At 36.3% G+C, this 20,286-nt stretch overlaps 1 protein-coding gene and 2 non-coding genes across 12 annotated transcripts in view; all 3 read right to left on the reverse strand.

Moving 5' to 3' along the window:
- Positions 1-20,286, reverse strand: part of Sesn (Sestrin) — a 319,665-nt gene that overhangs the window by 115,435 nt on the left and 183,944 nt on the right. The window lies entirely within an intron of this gene.
- Positions 4,876-4,948, reverse strand: TRNAK-UUU (transfer RNA lysine (anticodon UUU)). The gene has a single exon. It is a non-coding gene; the product is annotated as a tRNA-Lys (tRNA).
- On the reverse strand, positions 5,041-5,113 carry TRNAK-UUU (transfer RNA lysine (anticodon UUU)). The gene has a single exon. It is a non-coding gene; the product is annotated as a tRNA-Lys (tRNA).

Below are 20,286 nucleotides of genomic sequence, written 5' to 3' on the forward strand. Positions count from 1 at the left end.
TACTGATCTTTTATTGCGTAAATAACGAATAATCATTTAAATAGTTATATAACGATGCATTCTTATCTAAAATTAAATCCCCTGAGCTCCATATAAAATAGAAATTCTAGAAAATAGGAAACTATATTGCCATGCTGTCTTTTATACTGTTTCAGATAATTCTTTGTAAAAATACTAAACGTTTCACTTTTCTTAAAACTACTAAACGTTATACTTGTCGGTAACCAATTTTTAAACCTGTCAAACCTTCATAGAATAAGTTAAATAACAAAATAAAAATCAATTCTATACATGTAAACAGATATGCTAAACCGGTGCACAATGAAATGTTAGCGTAAACGTTGATAAAACTAGTTTCATGAATGCTCGAACATTTTTAAAACGGCAATCGACAAAAAAGATAATCACACGGTCGAATATTATTAAACTGAAAGTTTATCGTAAAACATTTTCATCTTCTTTTACATCTTTCGGAATCGTTTTTTCTATCACTGCAAACGCCGAGGAACACGATGAAATGACTTCAATCAAAACCCGCTCTTGACGCAGGAGCTATAAACGCTGAATTCATCGCACATGTTCCAAGTTCAAACGTGATTAATTCAAATTAATTCAAATCGTTTTCAAGCTTGTTAGGCAACTTTCGGTCAGTTTTATCGCCGAAACAAGTTACACGCACGAAAAAAAAATCTGTACGTCACTACTTCGCCCGCAATCGGCGACCTCCGTCGACAATTTCCAATCACCGAACCATAAACACACGTTTCAGTCTCCGAACTTTTCACGTAACGAACCGATATGCCCCGGAAAGAACGTTCGCGACGCGATTGCGCAACGAGCGAACCGAAACAATTTTGCGAAACGCGGATACGGGGTCTTGTTTTTCCCGACGCAGGTTGTCAAAAAGGATAATGACGCGAACGTTTTATGTAGAGGCAAACAATCTCGGAAGGCTACAGAAAATGAGTGATTACGATATTTCTGTTCGCCTATGTGTAACTGATAGCAAGTAAAGATTTTTACAAGTATATATACTGTTAAAAATATATCCTTTTATTGTTTAAAATTATGAGATGGTAGGATTTTCCAACATTATTCAACTTTATGTCTAGTGGAACAGTATCAGCTGGCATCCACTGTCAAAAGAGACTGGAATATAACTACAAACTTGTGAACTATTTCAACGAAAATATATCTCCGATATAGCGTAGGCTTGTTTAATTATTTCCAAAAATAAGAAAACGGAGCGAAAGCAAAACTTTTTATTTTTAATTTTAATATTCTAACGTTTATTTGTATTAATTAATACCACATTCCACGTTGTTCATCGTTCCTAATATTTTTTCATTTCTGTTTCGCTGTACACGAAGTCAAATAACACTGAAGAACTTTACTATTCTCAAATTGTAGCTAACAAAAAAGACATGAATATTTTAAGCTTCAGAGAGCAATGCTTCTGCCCAGCAAAATGAAAAATAAACCGGTGGGCTGAATTTGACGTAACGCCACGTGGTGGCAACACGCTTTAGTGTAGTTTGTATTAAAAGGAGCGGGTTCACGGAGCGGGTTCACGGAACGGGATTTACGAGGCTCGAACGATCTTTTGGTTCCCGAGAGGACACGTGCGTACGGGAAACTTTCCACACCGGAAAAAGGTCGGAAAACGTGGCCCTGTGTAACCCCGTGCCGGCTCGATACAAAGCGTATGATTTTACGAGCACTGTTAAAAACAAAAATGGAAAAGTAACCACCGGCCGGACAGTAAATCGGAACGACCGGGCGGAGGCGCGATTACGGAATTCGTGGAAGGAAAAATAAATGCATTCCGCGAAACATGCGCAGTCATCTTCCTCGTGTCCACGCGATTATTCATAGTCGGTTTTATCGTTCGATAATAACCGCTTTTCTGGCTCGACCGGCCTCCGTCGTTCTCTTCTATTTTCTATTTTGTAACCGACACGGACCGGGTTCTCGATTATTTCTTACGGAACGGGAACTGAATGGGTCCCTTGAATAAAAATGGAAACGAAAGGAGTTTCTGTAGGATAGAGCTGAAAGTGTGATACAAACCATAGGGGATGACCTTTTGCAAAAATAAATGAAACGTGTAAAAAGAATGTTTACCTTTGAGACTCGTTTTCTTTTTTGTGAAAAATGTTCGATTAGTTTGTTAAAAAGAAGGAAACGTGGATTGTTTTAAATGGAGAAATAGGAACGAATGTTGAAATTTTAATGTAATGTTCTATTCCATAGATAGAGTTTTAGAGAAATTCTAAAATTGCTGGTCACGAGTTAACTTGTACCTTGCATTAGCTATTTCAATTCTGGAAACGCAGGGCAATATAGAATTTTGGAAAAGCAAAATATTCAAAGTTATGTAAAAGATATGTCTAAAGTTTCATTTCAAATCATTATGTATAAATAAAGTATATTGCACTTTATTTAGATCGTTTAGTTGTTGTGCCGGTCAACAATGTGTTAATAATCTTTCTGCTTCAGATTATTTTAGAATACTTCTATTATTACAGATAAATCAGAAACAAATATAAGAGGATGGAAAAGAAAGAATAAGTAGGAATCCTGTTTCCTTAATATCTCTCATTATATATGCACAAAGTTGAATAAAATCTGTTTGAAAAAAATTTACTTTGAATGATAATATAAATTATTTCAATATTCATCGAACAAGAATGATCAATCGCCTTGAAAAGAAAAGCTCACGAAAAAGATGAAGAATTAACCTGTTCTCCTGGTGTACGCATTAAATGAAATAATATATACTATCTACCGAAGTTTGTGTGTGTCTGTGTGTACGCGCGTGTGTACGTGCGCATCTATAATTCATCTCTCGTGTTTCTGTTTATTCCCATTTCGATCAAACTGCCTCGTCTCCATCGGGGAATGCAGACAACGAGGGACGGGGCTCGGAATCGATGCGGTTACGCGCGAAAGTGACACGATTGCGTCACGTCCGTCCCATATTTTCGATAAGAATGAGACACGAGAGTTGGAAAACACTCTTAATACGTCCCATGATAACGGGATAGACGACCGAACCTTTTCGCGGGATCGTTCATCAAGATATTGCGCTGGCTGGGTAAACAAAATGTGAATTTCTGACGAACGACGCGGACGAGGACCGATTCCTTTCTGACGAAATTTCTCCGGCTTTTACATAGCAAGGTTAATCAACTTTTCCAGCAGATAATACACGGTTCTTGCTTAACGTCTCATATTTTCGACATTCGTTTTTTAGAAATAGATAAGCGCGACACGGTTGCTCGAACAACAATAATTTTTGCGTGCACGACTCACGCGATGACGCGACGACCTGCGACGGACAGCCGATCTGAAATATGTTTTCTCAACATTCCAGACGGACGCGCGGAAACGCACGTGTGCGTTCATTTACATAACGTGTATGGATCTTATTTACAGCCTCGACTGCGGAGCAGCCTACGTGAAGAAAGTATCGCGTTTCCTATTATTCGACTCCGAAAAATCTATCTCCCCTAGACCGAGATTAGATAAACGCGATTGATCACGATCCCGAGAACCTTTCGTCGAGGGAATTGTTACGCGCGATTTGTACTACAATATTTTAGATGCGGTCCCGATGTTCGTGCCTTTTGAGATGTTAATAAACGGAATATAAACGTCTATAGAAATGTTTACTCGCATAGATTATATTCAGAGAAAGTGAAATTGAGAGGAAAAATACTGTCTTTGGAATGTGATTTATGAGAATGAAAATGTCTAGGGACTTTTTTGATAGTTTGATAATTCGTTTTATTGGAACATTCGCTACCGCTGACGTATTATTACATGTTTCCATATGATTTCAATGTCATCTCGATTGCAATGATCGAAGAATAAATTTGAAATCGCTATTAATTTATTGAAGTCATATTCGTCTCAATGACAAAATGTCAGAATGGAATTCAATTTTAGAAAAGTGAAAAAACTGCCAGTAACAAATATTCCATTATAAAGGTAGACATTTTACCAATTTTTTCAGAATATTATATTTCCAGTTTATCCTGTATAAAACAGTTTCATGCGTGATTTACGTAATATTTATTTGAAATTTAAGAACATTAAATCGCAATGAACATTCCGCGAAGAAGACGTAAATCGCGATTCGTGGCTGTCTCGCGTGCGTCGCTATGTTAATAGCAAATACCGTTTCGTTGACATCGAACGTGTTGACGGGAAAATGTTCTTTCGTCGTGGGAAATATCTTTCATATTACGGAAAATGGTCAGTCATCGTGGAACGGGCTGCTGTATGGTAAATTGTTAATACAACTTCCTATACCCATCACTGACAGATTTACTGCTAGATGACAGATCATAAATTCAAATAGAATTCATTAAAATTGAAGTCTACGGCATTGAGGAAATCATGTATTAATAACTCCGAGTCCCCTAACATTAAAAAAATATAAATATTATCATAAACGTTGATGCCCTTTGACGTATAAATGAAACGAACTTTTTAATCCGCAGCAACTCCATGTTCTGCAAATCAATACGAACGGTTGCACATTTCAATATAACTTCTCCTTGCGTAGGAAAACGTCTGCGTTGTCTTATGGCGTAGCTACCATACTGTTAGCAAGTTGGATTGCCGATTGGAAACCGGTGTGTAATCGCATTCCGTATTACCGTGGCAAATACAAGACAGGTTCACCAAAGGCGTATGGCATACGGTAGGGTTATGTCAGCAGCATACCGTCCAAGTTCTATATGCACAAGACTAATAAAATTAATTTAATTAATACATGTATTGTTTAAAATGTTAAAAATCATTACGCGCTGTATTCTATTACAACAAAGATCACATAAAAAAATGATTCAACGGAAAAAAAATAAACGCCCGAACAGGGACTCGAACCCTGGACCCTCAGATTAAAAGTCTGATGCTCTACCGACTGAGCTATCCGGGCGCTGAAAACATACGCTTTTCTGCTTGATACTAACCTACTTTGCTTCGTATATATTTAAGATCGAAGAACAGCCCGGAAAGGGAAAAAAGAAACGCCCGAACAGGGACTCGAACCCTGGACCCTCAGATTAAAAGTCTGATGCTCTACCGACTGAGCTATCCAGGCGATGAAAGCTCCAGCTTTATTGACTATACATCAACCTATGTACATCAAAATGAATATTTTATAATAATAATTTATTGTTATAATAAACAATATAATTTCTTTTTCTTCTAATGTTTCAAGTAGATTTTACCAATGTGCAGAGGAAACTATTTTTTATAAAAGAAATATCAATAATATTTACAATTTTATTTACGTTTCAGTTTTATAATAAATCGACTGTTGAAGAGATTTCATTCTTCTTTTGTTATAAGAACAGTAAATTGTTTTAAATACTGTTATTTCTGAAATTATTTGTAACTTGACTTGGTAAAAAAAATAATAGCCAGTATATTTTCAACGAGCCGGTTCCAAAAGAAGCAATTACTGTTTAATACATTCTATTCGAAGTGTTCGACGGCTGTTACACATTTTGCGTAACATATACGGAATTGTCATTAGAAAATCAACGTCAATGTCGCTCACGGGATAATTATAAACCGAGCGATAATTTAACATTAATCTTTCGATTCGTTTTGTACCAGAAGCGACCGCGAATAATAAAAACCAAGGCTGCGTATCAATGGTCGCCACTTTTTCGTCGCGCAAGTAATCTTCGTCGCGTGCTGTTATTTCCAATGCAGCGTGCAGCTGCAATTGTAACAGGAATGTAATAAAATATTAATCCAGTACGTGGTGCAGTCGGGTTTTATTGCTTCTTTCACGATGAATCGATAACGGTTGGAGGTTAAATAAACTGCTTTCGCTGACGTGGTTTCTATGCAAATCCGGCATTCTTTTGAAATTTGGTATTATTTTGAAAAATATAATTAGAGATTAGACCAGAAAATATTGCAAGCACATTACATTGCACTTTAGCTAACGCATGAGTCATATGTAACTATAACACGATTTTTTATTTAAAGCCTCTCATACATGGTATATATACAGTAAATTCCGTTTTGTCAGTCCCTATAAGATACGAAACAATGAACAATGTAATTAATGTAACAAATTCTATAAATTTCACTTCATTGGCATAACAAATTTTTATTTTCTTTTTTACTAATTAAATTGTTTCAATTCAACAAAATTTTCACGTATATTAGTTTAACAGTGAATTACTCTATTAATTAAATATCGTAACCATAAAAACTATCACTAAACGTAACGACAACACCGGACGTGTCAACTGTGCCGAAAAATGTCCATAAACACTAGTTTATCTAATTATAATCAACCAATTCCCATTCATGCCTTTGACCGATGCTCACCCTTTTTATTCAATTTGCAGTTTGACACTCGACAAAGGAACGGTATTAACCAGACCCTGGCAACGAGCACAAGGAAACCGTTTACTTCTGGCAGCCGATCAGAGGGTTGAATTAATTTGATCGAACGGATCGTATCGGTGGAAACGTCTACCCAATGGAAAACCCCTCGACCGAAAATATCGTCATATACCGCGATGAGTCCACGGGATAATCGATCGAAACCGTTCTCTGTTTCCGTTCCTCTTCTTTTTTGGTGCGACGGCTCTTTGTTGCGAGCCCGTAAAAAACTTCATCTGCTTGCGGCACATAATTAGAGCGAAAAGGCGGAAGGAAGGAAGAACGGCGGTCTCCATTCGCGTGCGATTGCCGCGCTATTTGCATTCAGCGAAAATGGAAAATCGGAGTTGAGAAAAGACGCGACAAACGGAGCGCACAGCCTTGACACGAGACGACACCGCGTGTTGTTCAGCTAGCGCCGAGCGGCCACGGATTATCGTAGGTTAATTAAATAATCTGCTTTTCGTTTCAGTACAGAAGACATTCCACCGCAGACCGGCAATTTTTCCGTGACCGATATTGGCCCGGACACCGCTCCAATCAATAGACGGAGGAAAATTTGCGGAACGCCCCGTCGCCGATGTGACGCACATACCAAACATTCGATTCTCGTAAAAAAATATCGAGGTCTGCGTCATTACCAGCTCTCTCTAGTTCGCTTAAATCGTTCGTTTAAAGTGCAAGGGTAATGTCTTCACAATGGAGACATCGGATGTGGCTTGTGGACTCAAGGTTGGAGAAGTGGGGACAGATTGGCCATAGAAGTCTCGGGGACCATTGTTTGCGCTTGGTTGTTTAATATCTTTTTATTTGTATTTCAGTGGCCAAAGAGGGAAATTATTGTACATACGTCACTGGCAGAGCTCGATAAATAAAATAATGTAACTATTTTTCAAACGAGTTGAATAATCAACCGTATCTATTTTGACTGCTTCTTTTACTTAGGTAATTTCCATGTCCGACAGTTGATATAGAATTGGCTGACGTGTCTGTTCGTGACTTACTGTTTCTACTTCATGTAAACAATACATATGTGTCACGCGAGCTTTCCATGTTAATTTTCTCGGAAACCAAATTGACTGCAAGAGAATTTTATTTGATGTTTCCGACCTGTTCTTTCGTATAATTTGATAAGTTCTTCTTGATTGTATTAAGATTTCGTAAACACGACGTGTTAATCTAAATATTGAAATCAATATACCATCAATCATATTGCACTTTGACGGGAGATAGTCAGGCTTTTGCAACCTCCTACATGACTGTCAGTCAAAGGAATTCAACTCATTAATTTGAAGAGACTAAAACAATATATCAACTTTGAATTTAATCGTTTTTAAACTCGCAAAGCCCCCGCGACTCATGATAATTCCGTAATCTGAATCACGCTAGAATAAACACACCTACTCATACATTCTTCATCGTATCAAATGAATCAGTCTGCACTAACTCCTGCGATTATAGGTCGCACATACAAAAGTATTGCGAAATATTCGATCAAGGGTCTTCTCTTTGTAAAACATGTCGAAATATTATCGTGTATGAAACGGATCTTTAACTGGAACAAACATACCTTATCATTATTTTATAATATGCGATTCTGAGTAATGATTAAATTAATGTACGTACACCTGCAAAAATTTTATCAACAGTTATTCACAGTTTGTTACTTGGTTCCTTTAATGTAAATTTTCCATTTTACAAGTCTTTTGAGGTGAATGAAAATTGTTATAATTTGTTAAAAATTAAATGGTTTAAAATAATGAAAGTAAAAGTGTTTCAAAGATTTCAAAATCATCATGTATCTTAAGTGATATTCAATATTTTTCGTGTACATTCTATTACGTTAAAAAATATTCTGAAATGCAGTGCGCCATTTGGAACAATTTAATTTTGTTTAATGAAATTTTATTAAGTACGTCTTCTGTAATTTGATAAAATATTCATTTCGGTTCTAAATGGTCCAGAATTCAAAATGTTCGAAGATTACCAACAAAAGGTTCAGTTATAAAATAATGTGTGCACGAATATTCAGCTACGTCTTCAGAATAATGTCCCTATGTGTAGCAGGTTCAGTAACCACGATATAAAATGATCATTCTCTGAATGTCCGTAACAACATTGTCCTCAGAGGATCGATTAACTGGTCTCGAATATTGGAGAAGACCGGTGGAACATAAAACGAAGCTACTGCAACGTTGCAACGTTACAACGTTACTTCCTATAATTGACATTTTTCCGCAACGTTGATCAGGTTCGAAGCTCACTTTTTTCGATGGTACGAGCTTTAACTCTTTAGGGACAATGTCGGTGCAGGGAATTGACCCTGATACCGTCCCCAGTGGCTTTATCTCTTTTTATTATTTAAATAACACTTATCCCGCTTTTTAGAATGCAATACAGCTGTAAAAAGTATTAAAAATTCTAAATTACCTATTAACAAATGATGGTAATGTTTGAGTGGTTCAGAATAATTGTGGTCTAACTATAATTTCTGAGTTCTCGAGAAAAGAAAGCATTTGTGAAATGTTCTTGGATTAATTAAATACTAATATTCCAATGTTATTAATAATATTAATTATTATCAATTATTAATATTAGTGACTGTAACATTAAGAATATTAGTATTTAATTAATACTACAATGTTGATTGAAAAACTCTTATGTTTTTCTGATTAAAATGACACCAAACACGATAGAATTACGATTATAATTTTTCGTATAATACGTGATTGAAGTTCCGAATATAGAAGAGGACTGCGAATAGAAAAGAAAGAGACGCTGAAATCATCGAGTTGGACAATAGTCGGATCATGTTATTTACACCCTTCAACTGCCATCAGTCGTTGATCGCTATGGTGTGTTAAGAGGAATCTAATGGGGATATGATGGGAATCACGATGATGTAATTATCCAATGTTCACTGTATATAGTTTTCAGACATACATTAATGTAACTGCAAATCCAACGAAATTCATGAGCACCTTGGACCGATAAACATGAGTATAATTGTGACCGGTTAACAAGGTGTTAATCAAAATCAAGATCGGATGGAATCGGTATTGTTGTGGATAGAGCATTACGATACGAGTGATTCAGGGTCGTCGTCCAGCGAACGAGTGTGGGGGGCTTCCCCGAAGCGAAGATTCTTGGCGGCAAGCCACTAACTTCCCGATGTGTCAAGTTCTCAATATTAGAAGTCACGCACGACCGCGGAGAACCTTTGTCGATAGAGCTTTCGTTCTTTCTCTCTCTGTTTCCGCGAGAACTACCGAGAGCGAAACGTTTACGTGCGTTGCAATGAATAAAGCCTGCTGAACATTCACGTGTTTCTCATCTTTTTTGTTTACACCCTATTTCAGGACGATACCCTTATGTCAGAGTTGTTAGCGGATTTTTATGCAACTGTGGGAAATTCGAAAATGCAAAATTGCATAGAATGCACGCAATCTTAAAATGCAGAATTGCACAGAATGCACGTAATTTTAAAGTATGGAATTGCACAGACTGAATGCAATTTTGAAACACAGAATTGCACAGAATGCATGCAATTTTAAAATGCAACACTGCGCAGGATGCACGCAATTTGGAAAAATATATAACATACCCAAAGTGTAGTGCTTTTTATAGGGTTCATTAGGAAAAACTAGTTTCCATCGTAATTCTGTTTTTTTAATCATATTCTCAAACATTTGAATTTGCAAAGATCTACAGTGTAGTTATTAATTTATAGAGTAAATTCTAACTTCTTGTTTTTACTTTTGCTTTAAGATCGAGATGTAAAGATATGGAATCTAATGTGATCCAAGTTGAGAAATGTTAAATTCTTTTGTTTTTTTTATCGTTGCTGCGAATGAGTACTAACGACTTCGCATCTGCTTGGTTCAACTATGATCTGAAGAGTATGGAATGTGAAATGTGATTGAGTATGATAAAGAAGTGAAAGTCCTGTCTCATGATTCATTTCTTTTCTTAACGTTTTTATAGATCGGTGAATGTAAATGGGGAAAAATGAGACTAATTACAAACACACTAATCTCAGTGAATTAACTCACATAATTTCATAGAGTTATACAGAACAAAGTTTTTTATTTGGAGGAGAGAATTCTAGCCTGAAATATGCTGCTTTCTGGGAAATTGTGGGAAGAAATGGTTACGTTCCTAGAAACCGGAAGAATCGCTTGTAATGCTTGTCAGTTTCCTTTTAAAATTATTATTGAGCACGTTACAAAGTCCAACACCATTCAATTTATTAGCTTCTATACCGCATCTTTCTCCCATTAAACGCTGACCTCGCATCCAACCATGATTATTCGTCTCGCGATATGGTTTCGTGCAGATTACGTTCCTAGTATTTACAAACAGACTGAGTGGTATTGTTAAGAAGATTCGTTGAGCATTTAAAATGAACTCATTTTAAAGTATATGTCATTAGTATATCGATAATTACTCTTTTCATACATTATAAAATCATAAACTAAATGTATTATACTCTTACTGAAATTACTCTGATGGTACTTTTATTCTGAAACATAAGAATGAAGAAAATATTTGTATCACTTATGAATTTCCAAAAGGTACATTGAAATTACATTAATTTGACATCCACAGTTAGTCGTTTCTTTACAAAATTCTAATTGAATCGAATCACATTATCTAATAAAGATTTCTGTACCTTGTAAAACTGATAAAATATTCATAATTCATTTTACTTGTGGCTCACGGAATTACAATACATAAAACGACATAAACTGCCACTTTCATTTAGCACATTTCCTAAAAGTCTACAACACCTATAACATAATTAAAATAAGGGGAAAAATGATTTATAATACAATGATCAACCTAAAATCTGTAACAACCCTTTCTTTCAAAGTTCCAATCAAATCGTTGCAAACAACTTGTCTCGCGACCGAAATCGTTCAAATTACATTATAAACTTTATTTTTATTCACGTTATTCGTGCCCCTTATATACATGCCACTTTCATTTACCAAATTTCCTAAGAGTTTATTACGCTTCTAAATAATTAAAATAATAGGAACAAATTATTCGCGATACATTATATTGATGATACATAACAACTACAATGATGAACCTAACATCTATAACAACCTTTTTCCTTTTGAAATCTCAATTGAACCGTTGGAAACAACTCATTTTTCGATTCAAATCGCCCTGAGCTCGGAATTCGGCCATCCAAAGCTGTCCAATTACAGCAATCTTTCCTCGCAATTGAATACAGTGACAACGTAGCTGTTGGACTAATCTGTTCGTGACGATAGTACGGGGCAACGGAGATTAGTGACGCATGCATTGATACTATATTGTCGAGATTATATCGTCGCTGCATACGGTGTTACGTCAGCCCAGCGTTTCATCAAGGAGCGAAACCCGTTCTCGCGCTGTACATCATCCCGCGATTCTCATCCTCTGGCATCGGCGCCGCTAAATAACGATTTGTACCGCTTCACGAACGGGAGCGTTCGACGCTGTTTACGCCGAGTGTATCACCGGCGATTAATCACGGATCGCGGACCGACTGGTTCGAGGAAAAATCAATTGCGCTCGTCGATCCCGCGGCTCTAACTGATATACGTGGACACAGACACGTCCACACGCCGCCGATGACGGCAACAATGACATCAATCGGTCGATGCCGCCTTTATGACGACAAATGAAAACCGGGGTCGGATAATGTACTGTTAACTTTTATAAATAGAATTTGTTTGCTCGGACTTCTAACTGTTACTAAAAGGATTTCCTTTCTTGAACTTTTAACTTTTATTGATAAACTTTTTAGTTTCTTGAACTTTTAACTGTTATGGATGGGCTCTTATTTTCTTGAACTTCTGACTTTTATAGGCAGAATTTGTTTCTTTTTTTTTAATTTTTCACTGTTATGGATAATTTTTCACTGTTTATTTTAATTTACAACTTTTATAAGTAGGATTCGTTGCATCGAACTTCTAACTTTTATAAGTAGTATTCAAATTTTTTCGCTTTTACTTTTTTCGAACTTCTAACTTTTAAGTACATCACTTCTTTTCTATTTGAATACTCAGCGATCGAAAGATGCGTTCATATCGACGCATATGACTTGTTAACCTTGTAGAGTGATGGTGATCTACATAATTCCTATTTCTGAGTTCTCGAGAAAATAAAGTTATTGCGAAACGTTCTTGGATAAATTAATCCTTAAACTATCAACGAGATAATGCGTCCCAGAGTGCAATGAAAAATTTCGATTGGGCAAACAAGCAGCATGAATTGAAGCGTTATGCTCAAAGTAAGAGGTTCTATCATTTGAGGGTTTTATTAGAATTTACATCTAGTTATCCATTTTAATTTCATTTTATTTCAAAGTGAAACAAAAAAAGAAAATTTCGCTATTCTAAGGGCTACATACTAATATTACAATCCTAATATTAATAACTAATAATAATTAATATTGTTAATAACATTGTTAGCATAATATTTGCATCTAAATCTTCTAATTTTAAGGAGTTTTTCTTTGATATTTCCATGATTATTAATAATATACATACTACGGTCTGCCTAGCACGTCATTAATCAAGTAAAACATAATTCTAATTACTGAAACAACCGTTATATTTTAATATCAGTAGATCGTCGCTCGTTTCAGGAACACACGGAAACTTCGAAGCGTGTCGCTTATCGAGACAGAATAGAAACACGATCGCGAGAGAGCGTGCACATTGAACACGGTCCCGTGCGTACGTCGAAAAGCTCGGTGATTAACCCAGAAAACCCGATGATCGTGCATCGACCCATGCACGTACTCTCACAAAAGACAGAGAAAGAGCAAACGCGCTGGGACAAGGAAGGGGAAGCAGGCTGTTTCTAAAAATCTCATCGTGCTAGCACGCATCCCCTGGAAACCTGCCAGCACCGGCGAATTGCAAATACTGCCGGTTAATGCTAGCTTCACACCGAATCTATTCACTGTAATGAAAATAAATACGTGTTCGACGATTTCATAAGCATCAATGTTTTGGACCGTTTAAATTGTAATTTAAAAATATTAATAAATGACCATTTGAATGGTAAATTTATTATTTTATTAAGTCTGATGTGATTAACTAAGAATGCAAATTAGTTATAAATGCGTGAGAAATTAAGTGATGTCTTTAAAACACTGGTGTTAAAAGAGTGAAATATATATATACATACATAATTTATAATTTTTGTTAAGGTGTCTGAGTCAGGTAGAAAAAATAAATTAGCAATACATGTTCAACATATTTCATTGCTAAATATTTCTTGTTGATCCCTGGAATCGGTAGTTAAAGGTTGCAAACGCTACTTTTGCTTTACAATCATGAATCAGGTAGTGATTCCATTTAATCCCTTATCTTATGATTTATTTCCTGAATAGACTTGTAACAGTTGCTCTATCTATTATTAATCATGTTTGAAATACTAAATGAAATAACCTACACATTCTTCATACATTTTAAATATTTATAAACTGAAAATAGCGTTTCCTTTCGATTCATGTAAACTGAAGAATAATAATGATTTGAAAGATTTATTTTAAAGTTTTCGCCACGTATTTGATACCATATTATCTGTCGAAGAATTAATAAACATTAGAATTATTTACATCAGTAAAATAGAAATTTTATTAAAGAAATTTTATTTGGTATTGGAATAAAACCCGATGCAAAACGCAATGATCAATGCGTGTAAACAAAACCGCAAATAGTTATTTTCATTTGATGATTGTTACAAAACAGAGTGTTAAGTCCTAACAATATTTAATCTTCACGACACGTATGAATCGATAAGTAACAACTTATTATTCCTCTTGTAAATTGCTACCGATAAAACAAGAGTAACAAACAGGGCAAGGAAAAAACACTACCATTGCATTAGATGATTGATTGTAGAACAAATGTCTTACAACTCTAAGATATTGCAAAGTATTTATACGGTTACACCAGTTTCACAATTACCTGAAAACGTTGCAAAGATTTCGCGATAATAAACGGAACATAGAACCTCGTTCCGCTCATAAATAAAATGAATAAATTTGAATGAATAAACGTATGAAACTTATCTTGAAAATCGCTGGTACGATACAGCCTGTATGAAATACGAGAATGTTTATTATAAACATTCAAAGATCTAGAGGGAAGCTAAGAACCGATCATTTATCCGTTCAATAATTTCGTAGGAACGTCACACTGTATCTACTAGATGTTATATAAGAAATAAATCCCTTTGTACTGTCAAGGGACCGCTTATTCTATTGATGTATTGTATAATCAGTGTTGATGGCCCAGTATTATCCGATGCCTGATCTAAGCCAAGCCCTTGGAGCGAGGGATCAAGCCAACTGATAGGATCAGCTGCTACAAAGGAGCATTATTTATTAAAGAGACAGGGAACTCGACGAAATTACTGTGAGACGAAAAATAAATTTCCTTGCCAGTCCCTTTCCACTTGGAACCTGACTCAAAAATGGATCACAGCTAAAGTAAACAAAACGTTACAATGTTAATCTCACATATCATTTTGTGAGAATTAAATTTCTTTGCTTTAGTTCCTTTGAACTGAAGACTACTGTTTTGGATTCTTGAAACTCGGTTGTAAGAAATTCAGAAATCTATTATACTGTAATGAATAGTATGAAAAATTGTAAGTTTAAGGATAGCAAGTATTATAAGTACATGGATTATTTGCATCTACCTTTATTTTATACTTTTAAGTTCCTCCTTTAGTTGCTTGAAGATTCTTGCATTGAATTGTGTCGCAATATCTATAAAAATGTACATTACATTATAATTGTAATTGTAATTACAGTTGTGTTTAATTATATTTATAATCATGGTTATATTTTTATTCAATTAGAATTGCAATTGGTATTGTACTTACAATCAATTAGAAATATACTATAACTGTAATATCATTATGTTCATATCATAGTATAACAATAATTACAATTAGTTTTAATTATAATTGTATTTATATTCGATTATAATTCCATTTAAATTTATCGTAAGATAGGTTGCATTATATTATTATTCTCTCCGTTTACTTATATCAATATAAGTGTTTATGATCAATAACCATTAAAATAACAGGCTAATCACAATCATCATTTTGAAAAGTTTAAATTGTCAATGAGGAATTACGAAATCCGTATTTCTATGTAGATATTACACCCCCTTTCAGTAGTCTGTCTAGCTCAGTCGGTACAGTATGAGACTCTCAGCTACCACACAAACCCACCCACCGCACCCAACACACAACACACACTGGACAGCAGACAACAAACACGTACACCACCCACACTAGAGGCCCTTTTCCAAGACCTCAAAACATTCATGACGGTACAAATCAACAGAATAGAAAACAGAATAGACGAAAACGCACAAAAAATCACACACCTCTACAACGAATACCACGGAATAAACCCTCACAATGACGACATGGACACCTACAGCCCCTTCAATGGATAATCGAAACTTGAAAATCATATCCGCAAACATCAACTCAATAGTAACCAATGAAAGACGATACGTCGTAACAGAACTACTAAACAAAGAAAAACCCGACCTACTGCTACTAAACGAGACGAAACTAAAAAAACAACACAGATCGAAATTTAAGAACTACGACTTAATACGAAGCGACAGAGAAGGCGGCAACGGGGGCGGTGTAGCCATATTAATAAAAAACACCATACCACACGAACACATGCAAAACATTCATGAAAACACGATAATAGAAACCACCACAATCAAAATAAAACTAAAACAAAACAAACAACTAATGATAGTAGCAGTGTACGCACCAGGAACACAAACAGACGAATTCACCAAGGAACTGTCGAACATATTCAACCAACTGGACTTACAAAACAATAAAAATTACCACATAATAGTCGGCGACCTAAACGCCAAACACCCGCAATGGGGAAACAGATCATACAACGCCAGAGGAAGGGCTTTGAACACCTGGCTACAATATAACACTATAAATTACAACACAACACTAATCAAAACCGAATTGCCCACATTCCCACACAGCAACGCACACATAGACATAGGACTGATAGACAGTAGACTACGCATCACAAACGGCAACGAAATCGACACCATCCCCACAATAGACACAGACAGCGACCACCGAGCACTAGACATACAGATCTCACTACCGACGGCAGAAGACAGCATACCGTTTACAACCCCCCAACAACCACGCAACTACCAAAAAACGGACTGGACAAAATTCCAACGAAACCTGACCAAAAACTGGAAAACAGAAATACCAAAAGAACAAAACATCACGAACGCGGAAATAGACAGATTCCTTTCAGACCTCACAGCGACAATGAACGAAGCAATAGTGAAAGACATCCCAACCCTACCCAGCTACAACTCGGCAGAATTATACGTAAACACTGACATAATCAAACTACAGAAGACAAAAAGCAAACTACTAACAATACTACGCAACGAATACAGAAACCCAACGCAATACAGCAGACAGACGATCACAGAAACAAGAGACCTACTAAAAAAATGTAAAACAAAAATTAAAACCGAATTTCAAAAATCGGTAAACACACACTGGGAGAACAAAATCAAAAAAATTCCAATAAACTCCCAAAAGACATTCCCACAACTGAACAAATTACTGAGGAAAAAAGAATCACTAGACATACAGAAACTGACCATAGACAAGAACAAGACTACAGTACTCAAAAATGCAAAAGTAGACCCAACAAAGCTACCGAAAGACGAAAACGGGAATTACATAATAACAGACGAAAGACAAAAATTAAACATATTAGCCATGAGCTTCGCGTCGGCGAACGCTACAAAACAACAAAACAAAAAACTGAGACACACCAAAATAATAGAGGAAACATACAACAAGTTCATGGACGAACTACGAATCGAAGAAGCAGCACAAAGACAGCTAACAACATTCACAAGAACGAATCCTGCAAACAACCCAACGGACAGACAATACGCAGACTACTTCACCAACGCTAAACGCACAAAGGACATATTTCGAAAAATAAACAATAAGAAATCCACCGGACCGGACAACATACCAAATATAGTCCTCAAAAACCTATCCGACAAAATACAAAACGACTACTCCAAACTCTTCAACCACTGCCTGAATAATAGCCACTTTCCCGACGCATGGAAAACCGCAAAAACAATCCCCATAAAAAAAAGGCAAAAAACCAGACGACCCGAACAGTTACAGACCAATAAGCCTATTACCCAACATATCCAAAGTATTCGAAACAATAATCAAAACATCACTAGAAAAGCACATGGAAGAACAACACATAATACCAGACACGCAATTCGGTTTTAGATACAAACACAGCACAATACACGCACTCAACAAATTAACATCGGACATACAACACGCACTACACAAAAACAATACAGTAGCAGCAGGCTTGATCGATATCGAGAAGGCCTTTGACACGATGTGGATCAAAGGGCTGATATACAAGCTAATCAAGAAAAAATACCCCCCACACTTCACAAAAATTATCGCAAACATGATACATAACAAAAAATTCTACACACAAATTAATAAACAAAGATCGGACACAACATAAGACATAACAAACGGATTACAACAGGGAACAGTGACAGCACCGACGCTATTCAACCTCTACAACACAGACCTACCACTACTATTCGGAATACCGACATCGACGGACACAAAAACGATACAATTTGCCGACGACCTAATAATATACATAGAAGGAAAAAACATAAAAAGACTACAGGACCAACTACAGAAACTATACGACCAAATACAAGACTACTACAACACATGGAAACTAAAAATAAACGTCGGAAAATGCGAGACAATATTATTCAGGAAAAAAATAAAAGGCCAAGGAAAAGCCTACAGAAACACATACAAATCATTTCAAATAAGACACACTAACACAAACGTGAACATACCACACAAAAATACAGTAAAATACTTGGGAGTACACATAGACAAACTAGCACACTTCAATAAACACATCAACACACAACTACAGAAAGCAAAGATAGCCTTCCAAACAAACAGCAAAATTTTTTACTCCAAAATCCTCAACAATAAAATCAAGACCACATGCTACCTGCTACTCATCAGACCAATACTAACATACGGATGCCCCGTATGGTACAACAGGAGCCCACCCACAATGGAAAAAATCAGAGCCTTCGAGAGGAAGTGCCTGAGAATCTGTACGGGACTACACAGAAACGAAACAACACAATGCAAAACCTACATAAGCAACAAAACACTGTACAACACCGCAAACATACCACGAATAGACAACCACATACTCAACATCACACGAAACTACTTCGCCAACACACGAACAATAAAAACAAACTCACTAATATACAGCATAACATATCCACACGATGAATACTACATAAAAACAATGCAGACAGGCTACATCCCCCCCGAGGCATTCACACTTCTGGACAAAACGGGCAGGACAACAGACCCCAACAACATCCCCATAATATAACACATACAGAGAACATCCAACGACAAACGAATACGATACGAACCACACACAAACAGCAAACACACAACACAAAAACTCGTATACAACATGACGATACCAGACAGAAACCAAAACAACAAAGACAGACTAAACAAAAAAAAATATTGGTGGCTACATGAACCCCCCCCCCCCCCACACACACAGCGAAACAACGGAACAACACACCAACATAAGAACACAAACACCGTCGACATAGGAAACATAAACAAAACAGCAAAAAATGTACAAAAGCACAAAACGCCAGAAACCAAACGCGAAGCGCACAACCCCGAATGAATGTGAATGAATGAACGAGTGACGAAACGGAATGAAGAAGTGCATGTGTGTATATATTGTAAATAGGATATAGGTTAAGAATTAGATTAAGATAGGCTATAAGAACAACCAAGAAAAAAAAACCCTCGGGGACGTTTTTTTCAGAGCCCTCTGCGGAGCGGATCTTTTTGAGTTCACGAGATCAAGAGAGAAAAAAAAATGTATGTATATACATACATAGATAAGCTGTAACAAATAGCGAAACAGAAATAGACATAAGAAGCGAGCGAAAACAAAAAAAAAATGTAACCCCCGCACCGATGGCGAGCGTCGCACCACGACCAGACCATCAAATGAGTATTTAAGCAAGCAAACCGTGGATTATTCACCACCTGACCGTATCAAAAAATATGTACATAACGGCTATTGAATAAAGAATATTTCAGAAAAAGAAAAAAAAATACAGCATGAGACTCTTAATCTCATGGTCATGGGTTCGAACGCCACACTGGACGATATGATTTTTTTTCTATATGTTGCACGATCCAGTCGCATATTTACCGACGTCAATATTTAAGAATCTCTCCTACCATTGCTGAGCTATATCTCACTGAAACCTCGAGGGAACGTTCTCTGATAAAAACCAATCTGAATGCGGGACCGCGTTTTTGCGCGCGCACCGCTGGCATTTTTTTGGTTTCGTCTCAAAGTACGCTCTGTTCGAAGAAATGATCAAAATCTCCAGTCGCACGTAATCTTATCAAAACTGACAGACGAACAGGCGACGGTTCAATGCACGATACACATCTAACGGCATCGACAATAATTAATAAAACGATGAAAAATGAAAGTGGTCATGAGTTGTAAATTTACTAAGCTGATAAGTAAAAGTGTGTATTAGTTATATCGTTAGAGAATTCAAAATGCAACGGTTTAGAATTTAAAATGTTTCACGATATTTGTTGGAAAAATTTAACGAGGTTTATTGAGTACAATGTTACTTTTCTATCAGCTCACTAATATGTTTTATGCAA

Source organism: Nomia melanderi, chromosome 9 (assembly GCF_051020985.1).
Source record: "Nomia melanderi isolate GNS246 chromosome 9, iyNomMela1, whole genome shotgun sequence".
Classification (NCBI taxonomy): Eukaryota; Metazoa; Arthropoda; class Insecta; order Hymenoptera; family Halictidae; genus Nomia; species Nomia melanderi.